The sequence below is a fragment of the Fundulus heteroclitus genome, chromosome 24 (genome assembly GCF_011125445.2).
Source record: "Fundulus heteroclitus isolate FHET01 chromosome 24, MU-UCD_Fhet_4.1, whole genome shotgun sequence".
NCBI lineage: Eukaryota > Metazoa > Chordata > Actinopteri > Cyprinodontiformes > Fundulidae > Fundulus > Fundulus heteroclitus.
The window spans coordinates 10,060,815-10,088,105 of record NC_046384.1 but is presented as its reverse complement, the minus strand read 5'-3'; the positions used below and the strand labels follow the sequence as shown (position 1 = coordinate 10,088,105).

Sequence of the window (27,291 nt, the reverse complement as noted above, 5' to 3'; positions counted from 1 at the left end):
TTATGAAGACATCCTGAGGCCTTTGGGTCTCTCTCTCTTTCATAAACAAGTGTAAGGGATAAACTAGTAGAGCTTATTGGTAAATTGATGCTTTCAACGAGTGCTGTCCTCTACTGATAGCCAGGAAACCAACAGGGTTATGCAATAATAAAGAGATATCTGCGGGCTATATAACAGGAGGAAAATTCCTGCGACAAGGCAAGAAAACGCGGCTTTCTGACACTCATTGCACAACAACGGCATCCCCTTTAACAAAGGCCCATGAATCAATTCATAAAAGCACAGAAAGCCTGGCAGACAGTGAAGTCTGAGTCAAAAGGGCAGATGAGGTAGCAGAGGGAAAAGAGCTGAGTTTCAAGTGGCAATGCAATCATCAGCTATGATAGAAATAAGGAGGGTAAACAGACAAGGCCTCCAATTCAGGCTCTCACTTGCTAGCTGGCAATCAGAGCCCCTTGATGCCAAACTCGACAGGAGCAACAGAGAGAAGTTGTGGGGGATAAAAAATTCTCACTGTGTGCACTAAAACACAACCCCCCCCCACCGGAAATATTCATGGCTGTCCCACAGCACCTTTTAAACAAACACCATGCAGTATATCCTTGGTGTTTTCTAATAACCTCTGTCTCCTTTATCCTCCATCAAAACAAATGATTTCTATTCCAGATTATGGGGAAGGGGGAAAAAAATAAAAAACTGGAGTCTCACAGTGTGACAGAATAAATCACATTTTCTTGGATATTGGGCTCATATTTATGGAAACACAGGGAGAAAAACCGGGCCTGTACACGTTGGTGAGAGATAATACTGTTATCCGCATTCCCCCCCCACCTTCTTTTTTTTTTTCAGAACCAGAATCATGCTTCACAGGGTATCAGGCAGGAGCTTTGACTATCTGGGCTCTGAGTCCTGTGTCTAATCTGTCGGTTTTATTTTTCTTATCTCTGTCGCCCTTCCTTTTCTGCTCCCATTTCGTTCCTGACGTCACCGCTGTCTTCTCGGGCTGCAACATGTTACATTCAATTTGCTTTATTTACAATGAAAACCTGATAATTACATACACCGTTAAACAAAGATACATACCTATTTTACTCATTTTGTTATAGCTGACTAAACGTTCCAGTTTTGGGGCCAGTGACAATAACCTTTTTTTTTTTTTTAGTAAATGCAGAAAAAAAAGCGCTGATAACTGGTTGTTCAAAGTTTACATTGACCAAGATTATTAACCCTTTAAAGAAAATTGGGAAAACCCAGATGATGTCATGGCTTTGCAACCATCAGATTTACAACTCTGGTTTTAGATAAAGGCACACACTGCTTCCTCTTATGATTTCATGGAAAATTAAATTAAAATTAATCTCTATATATCAGAGCTGCACAATTTGCCCAATCGCAATTTTCCTTGCAACATCAGTGTGTGAAATATGGCAGCCGCAATATACGCAATATTTGAAATTATCCCTAAACCTGATGTACATCTTTAGCAGCTCAGACGTTAAAACTTACACTGATTGATCGAGACGTTGTTTATTTTAAAAGAATAAAAGAAAACGGTGCTAGGAAAATAGAGTCATCATAAAGGCAACGGCGTCACCATTACATATGTTGCTGATATGACTAACATGAGGCTGCATAGTGGTGCAGTGGGTAGCGCTGTTGCCTTGCTGGGCTCGACTGACCGAGGGTCTTTCTGCATGGAGTTTGCATGTTCTCCCTGTGCATGCGTGGGTTCTCTCCGGGTACTCCGGCTTCAAAATATGACTGTTTTTGGACTGTGGAGGTGATTGTCCTTAGGTGTGAGTATGTGCATGAATGGTTGTTTGTCCTGTTTATCTCTGTGTTGCCCTGCGACAGACAGGCGACCTGTCCAGGGTGAACCCCGCCTATCACCCATTAACAGCTGGAGATAGGCACCAGCAACCCCTCGCGACCTCACAAGGGATAGATGTGTTAGAAAATAGATGGATGGATGACTAACAGGAGCGAGAACTCGTCTGTTCTTGCAAAAATAAAGGTCAACTAATACCGACGCAGCCTTACAATGTCTGATAATATCCTAAAGATCGTCAGTGGGGGTTCAGGTTGACAGTCAATGCGTGATTTTACAGTTTAATCCTGGCATTGTCAGCTTGGAATATGCATGTGCCATTAGGAAAGAAAACATCCATTGATGGAATAATCTGGTCATTCAGGGAGTGAGCTGACCTCTTTCTTTGAGCTCATACTATTGCTGATCCTAGACCGGACCCAATGGAGCAACCCGGATCATAGCACCGCCCCCACAGGCTTGTAAAGTAGGCACAAAGCATGATGGGAGCATCGCTTCACCTGCCTCTCTTCTTATTCTGATGCGCTTATCACTCTGAAACAGGGTCCATCTGGACTCATCAGACCACAGGACCTTCTTCTGATCCTCCAGAGTCCGATCTTTATGCTCCCTAGAGCATAAAGCCTTACTGATTAGTGAACTCCAAAACACGACCAATTGAAGAAAAATACTGCCTAGAATCTTTACATTTCAGAAGAAGTAAACTGCTCGTTCAAAATCCCATTAAATCTTTTTTAAACTGTTTGCTTTAGCTGCATTAGCTTTAGCATCCTTGAACACGCACAGATGACAACGTGTCACATGGGGCTGGGCGATATGGACCAAAAATAATATCGATATTTTAGTCTGAATGCCGATATATACGATATTTATCTCGATATATCTTTCTTTTCATAAAGTAATTATAAAAAAAGGGCATCCATGACTCAAAGCTTTATACCAAATGTCTCAAAGGCGCAGCTGAGGATAAATATGAGAAAAAGCTGAAAAATACTACTGGAATACATAAAAGTATAATTACAACACAACAAAGACCATCTTGACATAAACAATGTAGTCTCATCTTATATCCCTTATTTTTAATCTTGATATTTTTTAAAATCTCGATATATTTGCCAGCGCTAGTGTCACACAGGCTTTGCACATATGATGAATGAGGTTTTATGACGCATATATTTCTGCTCCATCCAGGCAGAGAAAACTCACCTCACTCCAGCCGTTTCCTCTGCATCTCTTTAAAAAGGTCTTTAAACAGTAGCAGCAGCGTGGCGTTACGTTTTTTAAGGCTTTTTCCAACCATAACCTAAAACCCTTGATATGACTGGATACGACCTTGCTTGCAAACATCAACTTTTGAGGCTCACATTATTTCACAAGCTGCGAAAATGGCAGAAAAGACGTGATATAAAGCATTTAGCAGTCATTAAATATGCCTGGGCTACATTTTTATTAAAGGTCAGCCTATATTTTTTTACTACAGCAACGCATGATAATATTATAGCGCTAATAATAGCGCTTGTATTTCTCTATTTCAACCCAAGGTTCTCCTAATGTGAAGGTTTACTGCAGATAATGTGCAGTTAAAGAGTAGCTGTTGCAAACACATTTAAATCAGCACTGAGAGAACAAATTAATCTCATAAACAGTCTTTCTTTTTGTATTGTGGGTGATTCTTCTGTGCACTGATTCAAAAAAAGATTGGGCTAGTGAAGCCACAAGAAGACGGTGCTTCCTCCTAATATTTTATTACTATACAGCCACTGATTGGCATGTATGTAGTCCTGAAACGCAGCAGTCAAATCGATAATAGTCTGGAGCCCGAGTTTGGAGACAATGAACTCCAGCCGAGGTGGGCGAGATGTTTACTTCTGATGATCCGTGGGAAAACTGTGAATAACCAAGCATTTAAATATATAAGCGCAACGTTGAATATTGATCCTGTGCGAAGGTGGCAGACTGAGCTCAGCTGATCACTCTGGTTTCTCTGAGCAGACGAAACCGGGGATTTCAACTTCAGCGGGAGGAGGTGTCTGGCAGGGCGGGATTCAGCAAGGAAAAAAACTTTAAGGCCTTGAAGGCGGCGTTCGATTTTTCAGAGAGGTGAGCCGCCACAGGTTGAGGGAGAGCGAAGGTTCAGGTTTTTGTTGCACAAGACGAAGCACAATGTCAAGGGTATCTGCGCTGAAATGAAAACTAAGGGAATTTAAAGTTATTACAGCAAAAAACAAAAAGAAACATGAAGCACTTGATACGCAGTGCAGCAAGTTGTTTTTAGAGTAAAGAAGTCATCTCCAGGCAGTAACGACTGTGGAAAATCCTTCAGTTTTAAGACATAAACACAACGTAAATAAGATAATATCTATAAAAGGTTCAAGATGTGTGGTAATAAAACTGGACCATAATGAAAAAGCAGCTTGGAGATCTGAGTACTTTTATGCACCACTGTCTGCTGTTTAGAGGGAGGCGAAGGACTTTGTTTTGCAGAGAAAAAAGGAAGCTGGAGTGGATACACTGCAAAAAGAGAACTAAAAATAGGTGCAATTTTCTTGAAATGAATGTATTTGCCATTGATTGGAGCAGGTAAATAAGATTATTTGCCAATGGAATGAGTATTTCTACCCCTAAAATAAGATAATTAGACATCCTGCACTTGAAATAAGGTGATGGAGATGAATTGTTCCTATTTTAAGTGCAAAAATCTTATTTTGTTGGCAAACAGTCCTATTTATCGGCTCAAATCAAGTAAAAATACTTTAATTTCAAGAAAAAAAAATAATTTTAGGTCTATTTTTGCAGTGTAAAGATGCAACAGCAGCCCATCTACACACATTTCGGCACGTCGAGGTCCAACCTGCACCAAAAAGTAGAGATTTTTTGTGATAGACGAACTCAAAGTGGCTGATTATTTTCATTTGGAACGGTGAAACATGGTGGAGGCAGCATCATGCTGTGGGAATGAGATGTTGAAGTATCCTGTGTTTGAGTTTCCTCCTTATTCAGGAACAAAAACATTGTATTCAACACTTTGTGCTGATCTTATACATTAAATCCCACTAAAATACATCAGATACGTGGTTTTAACCTGACACTATGTTATTGTGGCTCCTGCGGGTTGGCTCCTTGTGAACTTAAGACGGCGCAGCATCGTTATCAACAGCCCATTAGTCTGAGGCGGTGTGTATTTGTGCACCGTCTGAATAATGACATGCTCAATGATTAAAAGCTTTCATGGCGGGGGCTCAAAAGGGAACAGAAGCGATGCTGAGGCTGACCTTAACCACTGCTGCGGACACATTTTTCTCTCTCAGGTTTTTCGAGGATGGCCATGGTCAGACATGTTTACAGCCTCTGCATACTTTGCTTTTCAAACAGAGCCAGCCTTACTGGTAAACTTAGCGGAGATCGCTAAACTCCCTCTCTTTTACCTGGATCAAAAGGTTAAAAATAAATACCACCCCTGCCAGTTTTCCTCTCGCACTAACAATAAATCTTCCTTTGTGTTTAAAGGTACTTTAAAATCAAATATTCACACTGTTCAACACAAAGCAAGGACATGCAATTTGTCTGTCTTGGGGCTAAAGATATGCTCAATTTAGCTTTCATCTCCAACTAGGAGCCGCTCGCTGTTCGAGGCTATTATTTAGTCCCAGCATGCCAGTCAGACTCACTTTGACAATATGCAATTCTGCCAGTCAGACCGCCCTGAACACCACCATGCAACACCAGTGAGTGTTGTTACATTAAAAATTAAAAATGGGGCAAAAGAATTTACGTATCCAAACACATTTTCTGTCAATTGTGATGGCCTGATATTAGAAGGAAAAGGACAGAGGGACTTTGAAAAGATGTTTGCGTCTTTGGGTGACACATCTCTGAATGCATTTGGCTTGTTTAGGTAGATTACTTACAGGAGGAAGAAAAACAGGAAGTAGGAATTGGCTAGTTACTGATTTTTTGTGTTTTTCACACCAAATTCTGTGCTTCCTCTCCCAGCTGTGGCTGCGAGCCGTCAGCTTTGTATCGCGGTTAAAGGAGGGACATTTTCCTACACTTTTATCTTGTTTAAAGGAGAAACAGCTACGATTTGGCTATGGGGGTGGGGGGGCAGTCTGTTGAAGGGAAATCCAGAGGAAAAACACATGAGAAACAAGCTCAGAGAGTAACAGTGTCTGAAATAGACAGCTCACTGTGAGCTCGCTACTGAAGGAGATGGCAGCTAATTTACAAGGTAACAGCTTGTCAGGATTCTGATTCGAGCTAGTATTTCTAGCTGTTGGTAAATTTAGGTTAAAAATTTTAAGAAATACATTTTATAACTCAGACAAAAAGCCAGAACACCCTATGCCTCAGAACTAGGCACAGACTTTCAAGCCAACAGCACCAGGAGCCTGATACAGACCCCTTGATGGCATTTCATTGGAGACTTCTTTTAGCAGCTTGCTGCCCGTTTTCAGGTTAAGCCTGCTCTGATATGCGAGTAGCTCTTCTAATTGTTTTCCATACAATTTTGGTAGACAAGCCTTTTAAAGGTGCATAACCAAATTATTATATTATTATATTATTATATCACTTTTTGTATTTATTTATACGTCAGTAGTTCACTCTGGTTGCATACATCGTTTTTATGAAAGATTATCACATCCTGCGGGTGTGTTAGTCGGTATTTTGGTGTTTTATGCTCTGTTTTTGCTCACTTCGTTAGTAAATAAAGCTTTTTCTATTTATTTATGACATTAAAGGAAGTATGTACTGTGCATGAGCAGCAGGGGTTAAAACAAGGAAATGGCTAATGACTATTAGCGTCTCCCAGTGAAACAATGAAAAAGGTCCAAGATCCAGTGAAAAAAACAAAAACAATATATGATTCCTAGAGGGAAAAGCCTGGAATGTCTTTGGGAATACAGTCTGAACGTTGGTTTTCACTGAAGCGGACGCTAAACCTGCTGAGGCTCAGATGTGACGTAGAGTTGACTGACATGAGTAAATATTGTGGTATGAGGCTCTTAAAGTTGCTGTAGATCGGTTTATTTAATTAATAACGGTTGGTCTTTGCGAAGCTGCTGCTTTACTGCGTGACATTGCAGAGGGTCAGGATCAGTCCGGCATTATTTAATTTTGATTTATTAATTAAACCGGCATTATGGTAGTTCTGCGATACTGCCACTAGATGGCACCATGTATGTTTATATCTGCTAATCGTGCCTGGCTCTGGGACTATTTTTATCCACAAAAAGGACCATCAAAACATTATCACACTGGAGGATTGGTGTATATAACCTTATTTTATCATGATCAAGCTGTTTTTGGTCTTTAAGCATATAACGTGGCTATATACCTTTAAAGTAGACTTATATGCTGCTACAAGCTTCTCTCTAAAAGCCTAAGACAGATCTTTGGGTCTCACCTTGCTGTTTCCTCTTGCTTCTAGTCAGGAGCAAAAAGGCTAATGATCTGAGTGATGATATTCTCATCATGTCCTTGTGTGGTAAACCTGTCTTTTTAATTTCCAGCCATCTGAAGTGGGAATAAATGCGGGATTGTCCTGATTTATTTACCAGTAATTGTTTTCCATCGATAACTTGTTTGTTATTGTTCAATAATATAACACGAACATCCCAGTATTTGCTCCAAATAACACAAGGGTCATCACAGGTTTTCCTTGTCTTTTTCCACATGACTATCTGCTTCTTTTTTTTTTTTTGCTAATTTAGAAACAGAAACCTTGACTTTGCCAATTTCCCCAAAACCTCTCAAGTCTTTGCAGTATTCTTTAAAGCAGAATTCCTGTCTACTTGATTTTTACTGAAAGTAAAAGAAACACTGAAAGAAAAATAGTGAAGGTTTTGCTCAAGGTAATAAAACTAACAAAATTTGCTTCTGAAATTACACAATATTGGCAATTCAGACATTTTATTTGAGAGCAGGAAACGTTCAGCAGCTTTAAATGACTGTTCAGAGGCTCCAGACTGTAGAGCAAAGAAAATCACAGAAAAGCAATGTCTCAGAGAAAGAATTAAAGAGCAAAACAAATGTTAAAGAGAAAACCTTTGGACAAATGAACTTCAAAAAGAGAAGAAAAATGTAGATTTCCATAATAAAAAACAGAACACCTGAAGCGATTTCACACTGAGTACATCGATCATGCTTTGGGCTGGCTCTGCAGCCATTGGCATACTGAACGTGTCACCGCTACAGAGACAAATGAGTTCAATTTAATACCAGCAAATACTGGAAGCAAACTTCACACTGCAAAGTAATAAAAAAAAAAAAATACGGAGAACATGGAAAGGCGACCCTCATACAGCCAAGGAAAAAAAAAAAACATGAAATCGCTTCAAACTAATGTGCATCGATTTCAGAAGAGCATTGATCTTCTGTTGTTTAGTCTAAATGGGATAACGCTGAGCGCTAATTTTAAAAAATCTGATCGGTAGGACAGAGCAATTGGAAGATTTGGTTTAAAAAACAAGTTTAAAGTCATAAAAGATGTTAAAATAGAATGCAAATGCTGACATACTTTGCAAAAACAGAACAAAAATGAAACATATCTATTAGAGATAGACTCCATATTTTACCTGAATGGCATTTCCTCCTGTCTTTCCAATATATTTTTTTTCTCTTTTTTCCTTTTTTTTCTCTTTTTTCCCTATTTTTTTTTCTCTTTTTTTCCTTTTTTTCCCTTTTTCTTTTCTTTTTTCTTCTCTTTTTTCTCCTTTTTTTCTTTTTTTCCTTTTTTTTCCCAATAATTTCTTAATGTTGTCCATCATCTAAACTCAATGAACTCTAAAAGTGACCCTGCATTTTCCAGTCAGAAATGGTTAGGGTAGTAGCCTCCCCGCAGCATGATGCTGCCACCACCATGCTTCGCTGTGTGAACGGTGTTCTCAGTGAGACAGTTTTATAGAAATGTTCATTTTATTTCAGCATTTCATTAGAAGTGCAAAAAAACCTTCAAAGACACGTTATCGCCCTCAAACAGTTTAAAGGTCAAGGTAGATTGTGTAAAAAAAAAAAAGGGAAAAGTTAATCACTGAGGTGTTATTGGGTCTTAGGCTTTAAGGGATGCGGTCTTTAACTCCCATTTTATGCATGCTGAATAAAAGATGCAATTGTATTTATTTCCTTTCCTCGGTGGAGGGGCAAAGATTGCCGTGGGGATTCAAGTGGCACGGAGGTGGATTGATTATCCTCCTGCCACATCCTGCCGTTGGCTGTGACACGGCCATTATCTCCGCCTATGGATTAATTCAGCCACAAAGGAGAGGTCAGTGGCTCCAGCCAGGCCCCAGAGAATAGACTCCGGGGATAAGGGGAAGGGGATTCAGACGGGGCCGAGCCGCCCTCACTTTTGGCTTTGCTGCAGTGAAATTCAAAGGTTTCAGGTTGACGGCCCCCCTAATTGGAGGGTACGTCCTGGAACGATACCAGCCCAGATTACTAACGCCACACTTGCTTGAATTTCATGGACTTTTCTGAAATTTTCTACTGAACGGGATAAAGCGGGATCAAGAACTAATTGTTTTGGATTTTAAATCCCACTTATGCTGGACTGGAAATCAATGCACGGCAAGACTAGGATGCAATGTGAGGCTGTACGTCTCTATAAAAAAAAAAAATCCATTTGCATTTTGTACTCCTCAAGCAGCTTTTAAGTTTGACAAATGAATGCAAGTCATGAAGGAACGCATCAGGAGGTAAAATACAGCGATTCCATCTTGCATGATCTGCCAGTGTTGAATATAATTTGGTATTTCCAATAAGGAATCAGACTAATAATGAGGATGAGAGATAAAAAGAAGTCATAACCTCAGCTAATGTCATTCCCCCCCTCTGATCTCAAGATCAGGGATTCAAAGGCTCGACCTGTTTTATTCACTTTTCAACGTGTTCAATTCCTCCCACTCCAGCACACTTTTGTACTTCTATTTCCTTTGCAGACGTCGCCTTTAATTTTACTCAAGACGGCCTTTCATCTTTTTTTTCTTTTCTTGCTTCATTGTGCAATGAATTGCCTGCTCACCTTTCCCTCCGGATATCGCCTCTCTTTGTTCCTCAACTCCGTGACAGTTTGGCGGTCGTGACAGACGCCGCCACCGACCGTCGCCGCGGCGCGGTCAGCCGGGGATTTGGAGCGACCAGCGCCGGTCGTTGTCAGGTTAAGTTATGCCAGCATGAATATTACTCAGACCTGTCCCCGCCGGTGCTCTGCGCTGATGCAACACAGTCGGGATCAGGAGAAACTAATTGAGTAGGACTTAAGTTTTCCGAACGCCTAAAGCAACTTTGTGTTTTTCTGTGTTTAATTACTTAATTGGGCCAAACTGCAGGCAGGCGGTGAGAGAACGACTGAAAGAAGCTGGTGAGAACACGTTGAAAAGGAGAGGGTGATTACTGGAACATGGAGCAGGTGAGGCTGATTAACTTAATGGGGAGCAGGTGCTTACACACTCACTTTATACAGAAAACCCCTATTATTATCTTCAGCTGTCACTTTATACATGTATTAATTAATACTTTATATTCTTCAAGGCCTTACTTGATTGTATCTGTAATACGTTAATTGCTGGTTGTGCTGTTCTTTTTACATCTCTCTTTGCAGGTGAAGAAGCAGACTGAGGATGTATCGTTCTCTCCCTTTTCTTTCCTCTTTCTTCTTTTTTTGTCCTCGTCTCCCTTCTTGTTTCAGTGTCCATATAACATCAAATATTCCCTGCATAAATTACAATAAAGCTTCATGCAAGTACAAGTCAAGCGTAGCAGTATGGCGAATGAGGTACGGCTCTGCTTGCGACAGTAAAATCTGTAAAAAAATCAGTAAAACAACAATTCTTATTGCCACTATAATAAAAAAAAAAGAATAAAATAAAAAAAAAACTTAATGGGGAGCAGCTGTAGAGAGGTAACCTGACTATCGGCAATAGCACATAAAATGGACGAGCCAATCAGGATAGCCGGGCGGGATGTGAGGCATCATTGTTGTCTGAATAAGATAAGATAGGCTTTATTCATCTCACATTAGAGAAATTCACGTCACATCGGCTCAATAGTCAGAAGAAGGTGCCAAAAGTAGGACAAGGTGCATCAGGTATATACAGTGTGTCCTTGTTTATAGAGTGGATCAAAAAAGAAGTAGATAAGAAAATAAGAATAAAAAATACAAAATGGAAATAAGGCAGAGGATATCTTATGTACATTCACAGGTGATTTATAGACATGTGTATTGACATATATTCAGGTGTAATAGCAGCAGAAGTCACTTCTTTCAGGATTATTGCACCGAGTATTAAATAGAATTGCACATTAGTTATTACAGTTACAGTTATAGTGTAAGTAAGTAAGTAAGTAAGTAAAATTTATTTATATAGCACTTTTCTCAGATAAAAATCACAAAGTGCTTCACAGTAAAATACAAATACAAAAAAAACAGTATACAGCAATACTAAACAGCATTTTAAAAAAAACATACAAACGAAACCATAAAACCCACACGTCTAATTAAAAGCCTGCTTGAATAGCAGCGTCTTTAGTTGCTTTTTAAAAGAAGCAACAGAATTCATGCAGCGTAAAGAGAGAGGCAAAACATTCCACAGCCTCGGAGCCACTGCCTGGAATGAGCGATCCCCTCTAGTTTTAAAATAAGTGCGTGGGACCACTAACAATAATTGGCCCAGTGACCTCAGACTATGGGTCGGAGTATGGAGCTGTATCAGCTCAGAAATGTAGGGAGGAGCTAGACCATGCAGGGCTTTAAAAGTAAGGACAATAATTTTGAACTGGATTCTATACTGGACCGGTAACCAGTGCAAAGCTGCTAATACTGGGGTAATGTGATCTCTTTTGTTTATGTGAGTTAAAAGCCTTGCAGCAGAGTTCTGGACAACCTGAAGACGGTTTAGCTCCTTCTTGCTCAAGCATGTAAAAAGACTGTTGCAATAGTCCAACCGTGAGGAGATAAAAGCATGAATAATCATTTCCAACTCACCCTTTGAAACCAATGGTCTTAATTTGGAGATATTTCTTAGTTGGAAATAACAGTTTCTAACTAGTTGTTTGGAATGGTTCTCCAAGGACATTGCTGTATCGAACACAACACCTAAGCTCCTGAGGCTCGGCTGAACAGACGAGCCTAAGTCGGCAATATATTGCTTTATCTGAGGGATTTTACATTCAGGTGCGATAATTAGTGTTTCTGTTTTCTCTGAATTTAGAAGCAAGAAGTTGTCACTTAACCACTGTTTAATACTAGCCAGACAGTTAGTTAAGGAAGACAATTTATGAAATTCAGTGTCCTTAAATGAGCAATAAAGTTGAATATCATCAGCATACAGATGGTAGGATATGTCACTGAATTTACTGATTATCTGACCTAGTGGAAGTATGTATAAAAGGAACAAGATGGGTCCCAAGACAGAACCCTGAGGTACCCCACACGACAACTGCGTTGTTTCCGACATGATTTGGTTTACGTAAACACTAAAACTTCTACCAGAAAGGTAAGATGAAAACCATTTTAAAACTGAACCTGACATCCCAACCGAATCATGGAGTCTATTTATCATTATTGTATGGTCAACAGTGTCAAAAGCTGATGAAAGGTCCAGGAGAACCAGAACTGTATATTTCTTAGAGTCAGCTGACATCAGAATGTCACTCGAGACTTTCAGCAATGCAGTTTCTGTGGAATGTTTTTTACGGAAACCGGACTGATAGTTGTCAAACAGCCCATGGTTCTCTAGGAAAGTAGTGAGTTGTTCAGCTACAACCTTTTCTAAAATTTTTGAAATAAATGGAAGTTTGGATATTGGCCTGAAGCTCTTAGGTTGTAATGGGTCCAAACTGGGCTTTTTCAGTACAGGTTTAACAACAGCATGTTTAAAAAAGGTAGGAACGACACCAGTTAAAAGTGAGGTGTTTAGCATATCCACAATACAGGGGCCAATAGAATCAAATACTTGCATAAATAGCACAGTTGGGAGGACATCCATAGGACAGGATGAAGGTTTTAGTTTATGTAGAAGAGAGGTAATGTCCTGTAAAGTCACCGGTTTAAAGTGTGACCAAGAATGAACTGACGACAAATCACATGCAGAGTTCTGAGTAAGTGAAGGAGAGATGTTTGCCCTAACATCTCTGGTCTTACTTACAAAGAAGTGAAGGAATTCATTACAGTCTGATTTTGAGGACACTAATGGTTCGGGGGCAGGAGGAGAGACTATTGCATTTATAGTCTCAAACAAGATTTTAAGGTTTTGCTTCTTAGAGGATATAAGCTGAGAAAAGAAATGAGTTCTCGCATTTCTTAGCATCTCATTTAGGGTAGCTATTTGTTCCCTCAATTGCAGCCTATGAACCTCAAGTTTAGAGGACTTCCACAAACGTTCAACTTTTCTACAGTTTCTCCTAAAACACTGTACAGTTTCATCAACCCAAGGACATGGTTTTTTACGGGAAACAATGTTTGATTTCACTGGTGCCACTTTATCTAAAATGGTTAGGCAGTGGTTATTAAAAGACTGAATAAGAGCATCTGCATCACTGCATCCCATCAGGGAGCATGCATCAAACAAAGCAGAGAACTTCTCCCCAGCATCATGAGTAATGATGCGCCTCTGTGCCCTAATTCCCAGGGGCGGAGGATCAAGAAGAAAGTTAATGTCAAATAACACACAACAGTGATCGCTCACATGAACATCTTCAACACGAGTATTCACTACATCAAGACCAAGTGAAAAAACAAGATCTAAAGTGTGACCCTTTATGTGTGTGGGTCCAGAAACATGCTGAATAAAATTAAAAGAGTCTGTGATAGACAGGAGATCCGCAGCTGTGTTACTTGTTGTGTCATCAATATGCAAGTTGAAGTCCCCAATAATTAAGACCTTCTCCAGTTTGATGATGGATGATAAAAAGTCTGTAAAGTCAGTGAGGAAGACGCCAGCCGGGCCAGGAGGACGATAAATTAAGACACAGTAAAATGTATAAAAAGCACCAATTTTAAGTAACTGGGACTCAAAAGAGGGAAAACTTTCAGAGTTTATAGCTCTGCATATGAACATGTTTCGATGCACAGCAGCAAGCCCTCCACCGCGGCGCGCTAAGCGGGGCGTCCCAGTAACAGAGCAGCCGATGGGACAGAGCTCATTCAAATGGACAAACTCATTTTCCCTTTGCCACGTTTCGGTTAAGAACATAAAATCCAAGTTTTCGCTGGTAAAAAGCTCGTTAAGAATAAATGATTTGTTAGCGATGGAACGAGCGTTGAGTAAGGCAAACCGGAGCGATGACGGGAGGCCAGCATCCACAACAGCTGACGGAACTGACCGTAAACAGGTAGCTCGGTCACGTGATCTCCACCTTGGTCGTGCAGTCAATCGCTGGCTACACAGCACAGCAAACATTGGCGGTGGAAAGTCCGCGCTTCCACCTGAATGCCGCCAGGACAGACGACGCGCTCCTCCAAGAGACAGTGACGCCCCGGTACACCGCAGCTGGGGAGCGTCCCCTCCCGCATCCTGTAAGGAAACCAGCCGCAACCACCGGCTTTGCCGTCCACACTGAGGCCAGAGCGCATCCCTCCAAGAGGATCGTCGTATCTTGACCTGGACGCCAGCTCTACAGCCCCTTTTCTTCAGTCTCTTTTTCCGGTATCCAGTACATCTGGACGTAAACAGAAGCCGGTACTCGGGTGAGGAGGGAGGACACACGAGCGGGGGTGGAAAAGTTTGTTTGTAGCTTTCCCAGCTATCAAAGAGTCCTTCCATAGACTCTCTGATATCCAACAACAGGCGCCGGTCGTATGTCCGAGCAGCAGAGACATAATTGTTAGACGTTAGGGCTGATATGGTAAAAAAATATACTAATAAAAACACTAAAAAGTGAGACAGGTCTAACGCAGCAACGGCCAAGCCAAACACAGGCGCCATCTTCTGAAAAGATGGCGCCTGTAACATTGTAAGATCTGATGGCAGCAGGAATGAATTACCTGAGAAAGAATAAGAATCTGTTTGGATTCAGACAACAATGGCGGCTCACAGCGAGGAAGCAAGCGGTGACCAGACATCCCCATTTTGGATGACCTGTCCCTGGAAATGTCCCAGGTTTCAGTGCATCATGATGGAGTAAAAAAGTTTAACGCAGCAGGAGGTATTTAGCCGGTCCTGTCGCTGTCCCGACGTAGTAGAGGAGCCAATTGGGCAAAACAATGATAGAGACTCTGCATCCGCCCACTTAGTGGGTCTTCATTAGAGAAATCTATTCTCCTATTTTAACATTAATGCTACTTCATCAGTGTTGTCCAATCTATTGACTATTATTTAAAAGAACACCAGCGAACGTCTTTGAAGGCTTTTGTTTGTGGAAACGATGGTTTCGGTTTCAATGTTGGTTTTGATATGAGTGTTTTGAAGTAGCACGTCAGTAAAGATGACGGACAAGTGGTTTATCCAATCATATGGAAGGGTTTTTGATAAGGCCCCTCCTTCTGAAATCCATCTCAATGGAGTGATCCGAGGCTGATATAGAGGCAACAGAACAAGGTGACCACAGGAAAAACAGAACCTGCATAACCTCTAGACTAGTCAGAAAAGCAACATTCGCAAAAATCCTAAATAAAAAACTTAATATAAAAGTAATAAACCCCAACTACCAAGGATAATTTTGACCAGACAGAATAAATCAATACAAACCAAGATTCAGAAACTAAGTTTTGACATTTAGTAGCTAAAACAGTCTACAAAAAACGCTACTAAGCAAAAGATACTATGGGGAAATTAAATGTAGCATCTAGTTGTGGCTTCAATAAACTCCATTTATCCCAATTGGGTCCTTAAAACATTATTTAAATAAACAACAGAGAACAACCCTAGTCTGTAAATGATACAGAGAGCATACTAAGCTTCTGATTTGGAAGAAAGTCATCAGAAATATATCGTTTCGGCATTGAACAAAAATTATTATCATATGGTTCTAACTGACCAAAAACAGTATAAGTTTAGTCTGACCGCAAGTCAGACAGTAAGAAAAAAGAAAGTTGTAATAAGTCTTTTAAGAGTAAATTATAGATAAAAACTGGAAAAGGTTCAGCATGGCAAGAAATAATGTGCTTTGATATCTAGCGAGGTTTTACCATTAAGTTTTGTTAGAGTAAAAGGTTAAAGTCGCCAGGAAAAGGGTAATAGAAATTAAACAAGGGGTAGTTTAATTTAGCATACTATAAAAACTATTCAGACTGAAAGCGGACAATAAGAGGCCTCCAACCTACGTTGATGGATATGGTATACATGTTATAGGTAGTGAGCTTTTATTATTACTAACCCTACAGCTGTCAGCAAAATTTTCCCCCCTTTGACACAAGTTTTGCCCAGATCTATTTAGACATCAACTAACATTTTAAAGGTCTGTCAGATGGCCAGAAATGTGGACTGGATGTGTAACGGGATCTTAAAACAGGAGACTGACACTAATGGGGTTTGTTAGCAGTTCCTCTGTCAAACAAAATGAGTAGTTTGATGTGTTGATAGCTGCTTTTACAGCTGCAGTCCAAACAGGCCTGCTAGATAAACCGGTGGATGTCCGTATAAGTAACAGCGAGTGTCTACAGCCGTGTCTGTCTCTTGGATAAACCGGCATTTTTAGGGTGTACTCCACCTCTCAGCTATTGGCAGGATGAGACAATGTATGGAGGATTACCAGATGAGTGAATGAATGCTGATCGCCCTGCTCAGATTCACAGCAGTACATCACGTTGCCTCCCGGATGACGGTTTTGGAAACGCAACACCGTCCAAAGCTGCCAAGGCTGCAGCATTTAACAGAGAAGCAAACAGCTACATTACCTCCAACATTTATTGGGAGCTGACGAACGCTTCCATTATGTTAATGGATTATTTACAACCACAACAAAAATGCTTCTATGAGAGCGGCAATATTGAAGAGGATCATAAATCCTTTCAAAAGAAGCTGGTACATTGACCATGGGAACCTCTCTTAAGTCTTGAGGTGGATTTTTAAAAGCCCGCCGTGAGCCTCTTTTGATCCCCTTTATTCATGCAATGGATGTATTTCAAGGCTTGTTGGACTTTTCTCTGCAGCACTTCACAGTTATCAGTAAAGAAGACTAACATCATTGGTGCCTTAATGTTAGAGCTTGAATATCAGATAATATTAAAAGGATCATTTGGATTTTGTCAAATGGGGTATAGTTAGTACCCTTTCTGTGGTAGCCAGAAAATTGATCAAAGTAAAATTGCAGAGAGTTGTGTTTTTTTATTAGGACAGATTTCAGTCTGATAAAACAACTTCAATAAATGCACTTCATCCTGTAACAAGTCCAGAGGCATAGCAGCTTCTGAATATTCATTGCAGGAATCTCCTTGAACAAGGTGTTACAGAAGTTGAGCCTGGAGGAGACAAAGGCATGGGCCATTTTTTCAGCATCAGGTAGAGAGAAGGACAAAATCTGGAGATATTCCTAAAGTGGAATAAAGAGGTTTTAAACAGATGACTGATGTCATTATCAAATGAGAGGTGTCAAGCTTTGTCACTGTTGTTGTGAGAAAGATGATTGACCTGATAATGAGTCCCAACCAATATAGCTTCAGTTTTGATGATTTTTAAACGGAGCATGTTTTGACTCGTCCATTTTTTTATATCCTCCAGGCAGATGATGAGGATGGTGGATGAGGATCAAGATATATATCCCAATGAGGATCCTGAAGAAGAAGGGGGATTTGGATCTGTCTTTAAACAGAGTAGAGTGTCATCAAAATAGCAATGAACGGAGATCCTGTGCCTACAAATGATGATATGGTCAGGAGGAAACATTTATAAAACGAAGAGGCCTGAGGACAGAGCCTTGTGGGACACCACAGGTTAAAGTGTTAATCAGGGCTTGGCATTGCTAAGTAGCGAGGGTTTTCTATTGGTGGTTAAAACGCAATAGTATGAAATTTGTAACTATAGCAACGATTAACTCAAATGTGTGCAACTAAGTGGGATATTCACCAATCACACTTCTCTCTTTATAAAGTTAACTCTAATCTTGGTGAGTTATTGCGCTGATTCTTACAATTAATTTGAGTACTGTGAAATACTGTTAGTTGCCTCCAGATTAATTTGCAACATCACCAATTTGCTTTCTAATGTTTTTGAACCCAGCCATGCTTATTCACTTAACATTTGCAATCCAGTTTATTTTGTTGGTGTTTTCATTACGTGGCTTTGGAAAATTATACACTATGCCATTTGTTTTGTTCCGGTAACTACTAAAATATGAGATCTTATGACACAAATCAAACCAAAAATAACAACCCAGCAATATTTGTTTTAATTATTTAATGACATTTCCAGCCAGAATGTTATTAATGTGGGCTTGTATTTGTTAATCAACATTTTGTTGGAATTAGAAATTAGTTCTTATTAGAAATAAACCATTACCAATTTCTCACCCAGATTATTTTGAGGTATTTGCGGGTACATGTATTTCTAAAGCAGTGCTTACTATTTCAAACAAACATACAAAATAGTATTGAGACAATATCATTAACAAATATACAATCAATAATGTTTAAAAATAATAAACTATAGTTTCTCCAACATATGACCTAAGAAATTAAGTGCAATTCTGTGTATATCTCTCAAACCTTTCTCAATAAGGTATTGACTGTAATATTGAATAAGCTCAGGCTTGCATTATATTTGGTTTTAGATGTTTTCATAATTTAAATTTAACTGCATGCAGTTAAATTATTTGGATATTTACAAGCACTGAAGTCCTATGGATAATTTGTAAAACATGTTTTTCCAGATAACAGAAATGACAAATAAAGCTGATTCTGATACTAAAACTTAAAAAAATAGAAGAGGTAAAAACAAGCATGAGCTGTGTTTTTCTGGGCAGATCAGAGGAAATTTGTATGAACTAGAATATAAAGAGGAAGAAATGTTGGTTGGGGAGAAAGAATCAGCCGGAGTGACAATGTTAGAGTGGACACTCCAGAGAGAGCACAATTTACCTAGTGTGGGGAGTAATAACCGTATTTCAATGCCATTACATCCAGAGTTAGATTCCTGGCATGAGTGGACCTGGACAAGGACACGACTTCTCAGCTTGTCCAGCAAGGCCAGCATATCCCGGTCAGCCTGTAGTAACCACTGAGGAGACTTCACTCCTATATATACGGTGTTAGGGCTAGGTGTTCGCTCCTGCAGGTGAGCTATTATGAGCTTACAACCCTTTAACCTTTAAGTCCTTGCCTGAAATAAATCAGAAACAACCTCATTAACAATGGTTGCATACACGAGTGTAAAGGTTCCCGATGTGCCACCAAAGTGCTGCTTCCTGGGTTAAAAATGTTACAGTTTCATTGGCTTCATACAACTAACTGGGGCTCTGGTCCAACAAGCCTTTAGCCATAAAAATCACCAGCTACAGATAACTACTTCCCAGGACTAAGCTTTAACGTACCAACTTTCCTTCTTTTAAGAGCAGAGGGTGTGTCAAAGCATTGTTGAGATTCAGATATGTCTTATGCTGTTCATATGCCATAGAAATAGCTATAATCATTTAATTCTGTTCATACCTCAGCCAGAACTGTTACTACTAATCATTTAAACCCCTTACTGTACTTTTTCATAATCAAATGTACAAAAATGTTTATGACTTTTGTTTTAAATCAGATGTTAAATTAATTAGAGATCATTAATTTGATCGTTTCACCAATCTTTAGTGTAAATTTAGGTATGATGTTAAGCAGCACTAACAGGCACGTATGAAATGAGACAAATGTTTCAATAAGCTCGACCGGTCCATTACCGGGCCAAGAGGGTGACGCCCATTTTCCGCCTTCTTTAAAAGAAGTTCAAGTACGGTCATATTTTTCTTTTCCTAAATCCCTCGAAGCAGGAGGCTTTGATATTTCTAAAACAAGTTGCTAACATTGTTTTTACTCAAATACTATCAGTTTTACAGGGCTTTAAACACAGAAGATGTCAATTAAATGTCAATCAAACATGGCGGACTCCTCAGGAAAAATGCTTGAGGACACGTTATGTTCTTGCAGTGCATTTCAGTGTAATGGACCATTATGCTGAAAGTTGGTGAAGTTACGCTGAAATTGGACCATTACGCTCATAAAAAATAAGCATAACAGTCAGTACGACAAAGAACAGTGCGACACGGATGTTTGAGAGCAACACAGAAAGGTCAGTAAAGCTCTTGAACGTGCTTCAGTTATCATAAATATGAGATAAATGAAATCTAAGGTATCTCCTGTGTTTTTTAAAAGGACTTTCTGTCAGGATGCAGCTTATTGGCTGCATGCTGAGCCTCTCTCCCTCTCTCTTGTTCCTGCGCAGCCTGATCAGTTTCACCTGGCAGGCTGCAATTAACCCACAACTGCTTCCACCTGTTCCCACTGCTTTATCAGACTCACCTCTTTCGGTTCCCGTTGCCGGTCCATAGCGTTCACTCCCGCTCAGTCCCTGCCAGTTTTTCTTGTCAGCTCCGTTTGTACCCGTCAGCCTGAAGACTCCGTTCACCTGGTCTTGTTTCAGTCAGCCCATAGACTTTCCGACAGTTTTGTTTCCTCCAGTATTCAGCTCAGACGTTCAGACCTCCACCGTTCGGCTCAGACGCTCAGACCTCCACCGCTCGGCTCAGACGTTCAGACCTCCACCGCTCGGCTCGGACGTTCAGCCCTCCACTTCGGCTCGGACATCCTGTGCTCCACTACTCGGCTCTGAGGTTCTGCTCGCCTCTGCTCAGCTCTGATGCTCTGCTCGCCACTGCTCGGCTCTGACGTTCTGCTCGCCTCTGCTCGGCTCTGATGATCTGCTCGGCTCTGACGTTCTGCTCGCCTCTGCTCGGCTCTGATGCTCTGCTCGGCTCCGATGCTCTGCTCGCCTCTGCTCGGCTCAGATGTCCTGCTCTCCAGTGCTCGGCTCCAGAGTTCCTCCCGGTCAGTCTCTCTACACTCCTCCTGCCAGCCAGCTTCTACACCCTTCACCTCCGTCCGTTGAAAGACTCTGGTCTCATCCTCCATCTTCCAAACTATTCAATAAAACTCACTCATAAGAACTGACTCTGTGTGTGCGTGCTGTGTCCGGGTTCATCCCAGAAAAATATATCATAACATTATGGACCGGCCAAGGGATGAACCCGAGCACGCACAGAGCCTGGTGTAGAAGCTGGTAGGATCTGCCTCGCCTCCGGTTCGTCTCGCCTGGGTCGCAAAGTTGCGACGCCACGCTTCTGGATTCATCTTGCCTGGGTCGCTGAGTTGCGACGCCACGTTTCCGTCTCGTCTCGCCTGGGTCGCAAGTTGCGACGCCACGTTTCTGTCTCGTCTCGCCTGGGTCGCAGAGTTGCGACGCCCCGCCTCTGACTCTGTTTTCCTGGTCCGCCTTCCCCGCTGCTCAGCATTAAGGACGGCGCTCCTCGCTGTCGCTGCCCAGCGCTAACTTTTGCTTCTGCCCAGCATATTCAGACTTTGCTGCCCAGCGCCTTCTGGTTTTTGTTTGGAGTTATTTTTTGGTGTTGTGTTCTAGATCTGCTTTAGTTTCTAGTCTTTTTGTATATTTTTTATTGTTTTAGAAGAATTATTTCCGCCTTCTGTTCTTTGTTTTGGCTCAACCTTAGTTTTTGCTTTACTTAGGATTTTTTTTAGATTTATGTTGCTTTTGAGTATTGTGTTTTATTTTGTTTTGTCCGGGTTTTTGTGTCCCAGGTTTATTCTAGTCATTCGGGGTTTTCTTTAGTAGTCTAGTTTTTGGTTTTCTTAGTCAGCTAGTTCGGGTTTTTGTTCTCTGTCTTCTTGTTTTAGCCAGAGCCCTGATTTAGTGTTCTAGGTTCGCCTTAGTCTTCTGAGTTTTGTTTTTGAGTTCCAGTTTTTTTTACTTTAGACTTCTTGTTTGCTTTCTGTACAGATTTCTAGCTCTAGTTATCTAGTTTTTCATTAGTTTAGTCGTACTTGCCCTCATCTCCCTGTTCTGTTTCGTTTCATAGTTTTGCTTTAGCGTTTGGTTCCTTTCCTAGTTGTCAGTCTTGTTTGTAGATCCGGTTTCAGCCCTGTAGTTTCGTTAGCTCTGTAGTCCCTGTCTTGACCCTGTAGTCCCTGTCTTGACCCTGTAGTCCCTGTCTAGCCCCTGTAGTTTCAATCTAGCCCCTGTATTCCAGTCTAGCCTTTGTAGTTTCTGTCCTAGCCCTGTAGTTCTAGTCTTGTTCTGTATTTGTTTTTTCTTTATTTTAGTTTTGTTTGTCTTTATTTTTCCCCCTTTAGTATTTAGGTGTCTGGGTTCCTGCGCTGTATGGGGTCCTGCGTTGGATGGAGTCCAGCGCTCTTAAAAGTCCCTGCGCTTTCTAGGTCCCTACACCCTTCTCCTGTTTTCGTTGTATGTTTTGCTCGGTTTGGGTTAGTTTAGTTCCCTTCAGTAGTTGTTTTGTTCTGTCTTGTCCTAGTGTATCTGTGTTGTTCCCTTGTTTAGGCGCATGCAGGTCGCCGCCAGAGCCCTCCGGCGCACCCATGTCGCCGGCTGAGCCCTCTGGTGCGCCAGACTGTCGCTGCCCTGCGCATGCAGGTTGCCGCCAGAGCCCTCCGGCGCTCCTATGTCGCCGGCTGAGCCCTCTGGTGCGCCAGCCTGTCGCTACCCAGTGCACGCAGGTCGCCGCCAGAGCCCTCCGGTGCTTAAGTCGCTGTCTGTGCCCTCTGGCGCGCCTGGCCTGTTACTGCCTAGCTCACCCTCTTGTTGTTGTTCCCTTGTTTAGGCGCTGCCAGAGCCCTCCGGCGCCCCTATGTCGCCGGCTGAGCCCTCTGGTGCGCCAACCTGTCGCTGCCCAGCGCACGCAGGTCGCCGCCAGAGCCCTCCGGTGCTTAAGTCGCTGTCTGTGCCCTCTGGCGCGCTTGGCCTGTTGCTGCCTAGCTCACCCACGAGTTCCCTGGTGTTTAGGTCTTGTTTTCCTGGCGTTTAGATTTAGTGTTCCCCGGCGTGTTAGGACGCCCTCTGATTCTCGGTTCCCCAGCGTGTTAGGACGCCCTCTGATTCTCGGTTTCCCGGCGTGTTAGGACGCCCTCTGATTCGTGGTTCCCCGGCGTGTTAGGACGCCCTCTTTTCTCGGTTCCTCGGCGTGTTAGTACGTCCTCCGTTCTTGTTCCCTGGTGTTTTAGATATTCCTGTTTCCCTTGTGCCCCGGCGTTCCCTTTGCGCCCAGGCATTCTTCTTCCTGGCGCCCCGGCGTTCTCTTCCCCAAGCCCCGGTGTTTCCCTCACGCCCCGGCGGGTTTTCCCCTGGCGTTTCTGTACACCAGTCGTGTTCCAGCAGGAGTTGTTGAGCCTTGGTGTTTTCGTACGCCTGTTCTTCCCTCTGGCGTTGTCGTACGCTTGTTCTTTCCTCTGGCGTTGTCGTACGCTTGTTCTTCCCTCTGGCGTTGTCGTACGCTTGTTCTTCCCTCTGGCGTTGTCGTACGCTTGTTCTTCCCTCTGGCGTTGTCGTACGCTTGTTCTTCCCTCTGGCGTTGTCGTACGCTTGTTCTTCCCTCTGGCGTTGTCGTACGCTTGTTCTTCCCTCTGGCGTTGTCGTACGCCTGTTCTTCCCTCTGGCGTTGTCGTACGCCTGTTCTTCCCTCTGGCGTTGTCGTACGCCTGTTCTTCCCTCTGGCGTTGTCGTACGCCTGTTCTTCCCTCTGGCGTTGTCGTACGCCTGTTCTTCCCTCTGGCGTTGTCGTACGCCTGTTCTTCCCTCTGGCGTTGTCGTACGCCTGTTCTTCCCTCTGGCGTTGTCGTACGCCTGTTCTTCCCTCTGGCGTTGTCGTACGCTTGTTCTTCCCTCTGGCGTTGTCGTACGCTTATCCTTCCCTTTGGCGTTAAGTACGCCCGTTCCTTCCCTTTGGCGTTAAGTACGCCCGTTCCTTCCCTTTGGCGTTAAGTACGCCCGTTCCTTCCCTTTGGCGTTAAGTACGCCCGTTCCTTCCCTTTGGCGTTAAGTACGCCCGTTCCTTCCCTTTGGCGTTAAGTACGCCCGTTCCTTCCCTTTGGCGTTAAGTACGCCCGTTCCTTCCCTTTGGCGTTAAGTACGCCCGTTCCTTCCCTTTGGCGTTAAGTACGCCCGTTCCTTCCCTTTGGCGTTAAGTACGCCCGTTCCTTCCCTTTGGCGTTAAGTACGCCCGTTCCTTCCCTTTGGCGTTAAGTACGCCCGTTCCTTCCCTTTGGCGTTAAGTACGCCCGTTCTTTCCCCTTGGCGTTTTGTACGCCCGTTCTTTTCCTTTGGTGTTAAGTACGTCCGTTCTTCCCTCTTGGCGTTTTCGTACGCCTATATTTTCCCCGTGACGCTGTCATGCGTCCGTTTCGCCTCGGCGTTTCCCTCACGCCCCGGCGATCTCGCCCCTTGGGCCCCTGCGCTCCTCTCACGCTTCGGCGTTGTTTCTCCTTGGCGTTTCCACACGCCCGTTCCTTGCCCTTGGCGTTTTCCACACGCTCGTTCCTTGCCCTTGGCGTTTCCATACGCCCGTTCCTTCCCCTTGGCGTTTCCATACGCCCGTTCCTTCCCTTTTGGCGTTTCCATACGCCCGATCCTTCCCTTTTTGGCGTTTCCATACGCCCGATCCTTCCCTTTTGGCGTTGTGTTGCGCCCGTTCCTTCCCTTTGGCGCTGTGTTGCGCCCGTTCCTTCCCTTTGGCGCTGTGTTGCGCCCGTTCCTTCCCTTTGGCGCTGTGTTGCGCTCGCTCTTTCCCCAGCGCTGTCAAGTACTCGCTTTTTCCCCGGCGCAGTCAAGCGTTCGTGTCTTTCCCTGATGTGCCGCCCCCTGATTGTGCTTTGGCACATCAGTGTTCTCTAGCTCCTTGGTTCCCCCCGTGTTCTTTGGCTCCTTGATTCCCCGCTGTTCTCTAGTTCCTTGGTTCCCCGCTGTTCTCTAGCTCCTTGGTTCCCCGTGTTCTCTGGCCCCTTTGGTTCCCCGTATTCTCTGGCCCCTTTTGTGTTTGCAGGCTCTTTGGTCCCTCAGTGTTCGGTTTCGACTCTTGCCCGCCTTCCTGGGCCCCCTCCACCCGCCCGGCGTGGGGATTCTGGGCCGTTCGGTGTCCGGCCTTGGGGGGGGGGGTACTGTCAGGATGCAGCTTATTGGCTGCATGCTGAGCCTCTCTCCCTCTCTCTTGTTCCTGCGCAGCCTGATCAGTTTCACCTGGCAGGCTGCAATTAACCCACAACTGCTTCCACCTGTTCCCACTGCTTTATCAGACTCACCTCTTTCGGTTCCCGTTGCCGGTCCATAGCGTTCACTCCCGCTCAGTCCCTGCCAGTTTTTCTTGTCAGCTCCGTTTGTACCCGTCAGCCTGAAGACTCCGTTCACCTGGTCTTGTTTCAGTCAGCCCATAGACTTTCCGACAGTTTTGTTTCCTCCAGTATTCAGCTCAGACGTTCAGACCTCCACCGTTCGGCTCAGACGCTCAGACCTCCACCGCTCGGCTCAGACGTTCAGACCTCCACCGCTCGGCTCGGACGTTCAGCCCTCCACTTCGGCTCGGACATCCTGTGCTCCACTACTCGGCTCTGAGGTTCTGCTCGCCTCTGCTCAGCTCTGATGCTCTGCTCGCCACTGCTCGGCTCTGACGTTCTGCTCGCCTCTGCTCGGCTCTGATGATCTGCTCGGCTCTGACGTTCTGCTCGCCTCTGCTCGGCTCTGATGCTCTGCTCGGCTCAGATGCTCTGCTCGCCTCTGCTCGGCTCTGATGATCTGCTCGCCACTGCTCGGCTCTGACGTTCTGCTCGCCACGGCTCGGCTCCGATGCTCTGCTCGCCTCTGCTCGGCTCAGATGTCCTGCTCTCCAGTGCTCGGCTCCAGAGTTCCTCCCGGTCAGTCTCTCTACACTCCTCCTGCCAGCCAGCTTCTACACCCTTCACCTCCGTCCGTTGAAAGACTCTGGTCTCATCCTCCATCTTCCAAACTATTCAATAAAACTCACTCATAAGAACTGACTCTGTGTGTGCGTGCTGTGTCCGGGTTCATCCCAGAAAAATATATCATAACACTTTCATTGTGTATTTCACAGTTGTTTCTTTGGGAACAAACACTAGTCAATGCTTTTTTGCTTTGTTCAATCACAAATAGATCAGACATAACACCTTTCATAGTGGTTCCACTGAAAAATTACTGTTTTATGTCTTTCTGTTATACTTTTATACTGGTACCAAAAGGTTGCTTTTAAACTTGATAGATGTGAAGCTAGTCTTAAGTTATAACTGTTGTGTATTTTCAGGCAGAAATTGCTTCTGAAACCCTCTGGCCTTTATCTCAGTATGTTGATTACTCTATGACATTGTCCTAAAATATATGTTTTTTCATCATTTCAGCATTGCAAATACTGCTGTAGTGCAAAATTTCTTGCACTGCACGGTCCTATGATGTGCTAGCCCCTTTTTTACAATTAGGTATTAGTATTACGAACTGAACTTTAACATATTTTTTAACATCCATTTGTTAATAAAGCAGCTTTAAATAAGGCTAAATACTGAATAATCTCTTTACCACCTTTCCCAGAAGCTTTTATCTCATTTCACAATAAAATTGTTCTATTGGAGTATTCACTTATCTAATGGGGTTATTTATTTATACATATTCCTTCATTATTTTTTCTTAATCTAAAGTAATATTTTGATTCAAAGTTGCATAAATACATGCACATGATTTACAATTTATGCAATTACACCCAAATTACATATATTACTATTTAACATTTATTCCAGTCCCTAATTGCCTGGTGTCGCTAAATGGCTTCAAACCCAAAATTATAAATGAATTAATTCAAGCATTTTGGTCACATGCTGCCTATTCTGACACATATGCCATATATGTGGCAACAGTGGCGCTAGAGATATGGAGTTCGTCCTGTAACTGGCGGGTTGCCGGTTAGATACGCCGCTCTGACCATCTCAGTCGTTGTGTCTTTGGGCAAGACACTTCACCAGCATTGCCTGGTGGTGATGGTCAGTCTGGCCCAGGGCAGCCGTGGCTACTGACACCGTCAGCGGTGAGCTATTATTAATCTTACTCTTAGTAAGCTTAATATTTATTATTGCACAACCTAGCTCAGACTCAATTTACTGAGTCCATCAGCCAAATTCCATGTAATTCCCACTCCAGCCACTAGACAGTATTAAAGCACTTCTAATAGTATGAGAGGCAAATGTTTTAACCAACATTTGTGGTATTCATTCACAACAAAACAGTTGTTTATTTATCTGTGTTCACATGGACCACTGTTTGGTTTCTCACAACAGGATGTCTCACTCTGATGAGTTTTATTGGGGGGGGGGGGGTGTTAAGTGACAGAGTAACACCAAGCAGTGCATAATTGTGAGGAGGAGGGAAAATTATAAACGGGTTTTATTATGCTTTACAAAGTAAAGGCTAAATAAGATCCGGTTTGTACTTGTAATTAGCACCCTGAACCAATACTTGGTGAAACCATGTTTTGAC

At 42.8% G+C, this 27,291-nt stretch overlaps 1 protein-coding gene across 2 annotated transcripts in view; it reads right to left on the bottom strand.

Moving 5' to 3' along the window:
• Positions 1-27,291, bottom strand: part of LOC105918815 (neural cell adhesion molecule 2) — a 708,733-nt gene that overhangs the window by 174,314 nt on the left and 507,128 nt on the right. The window lies entirely within an intron of this gene.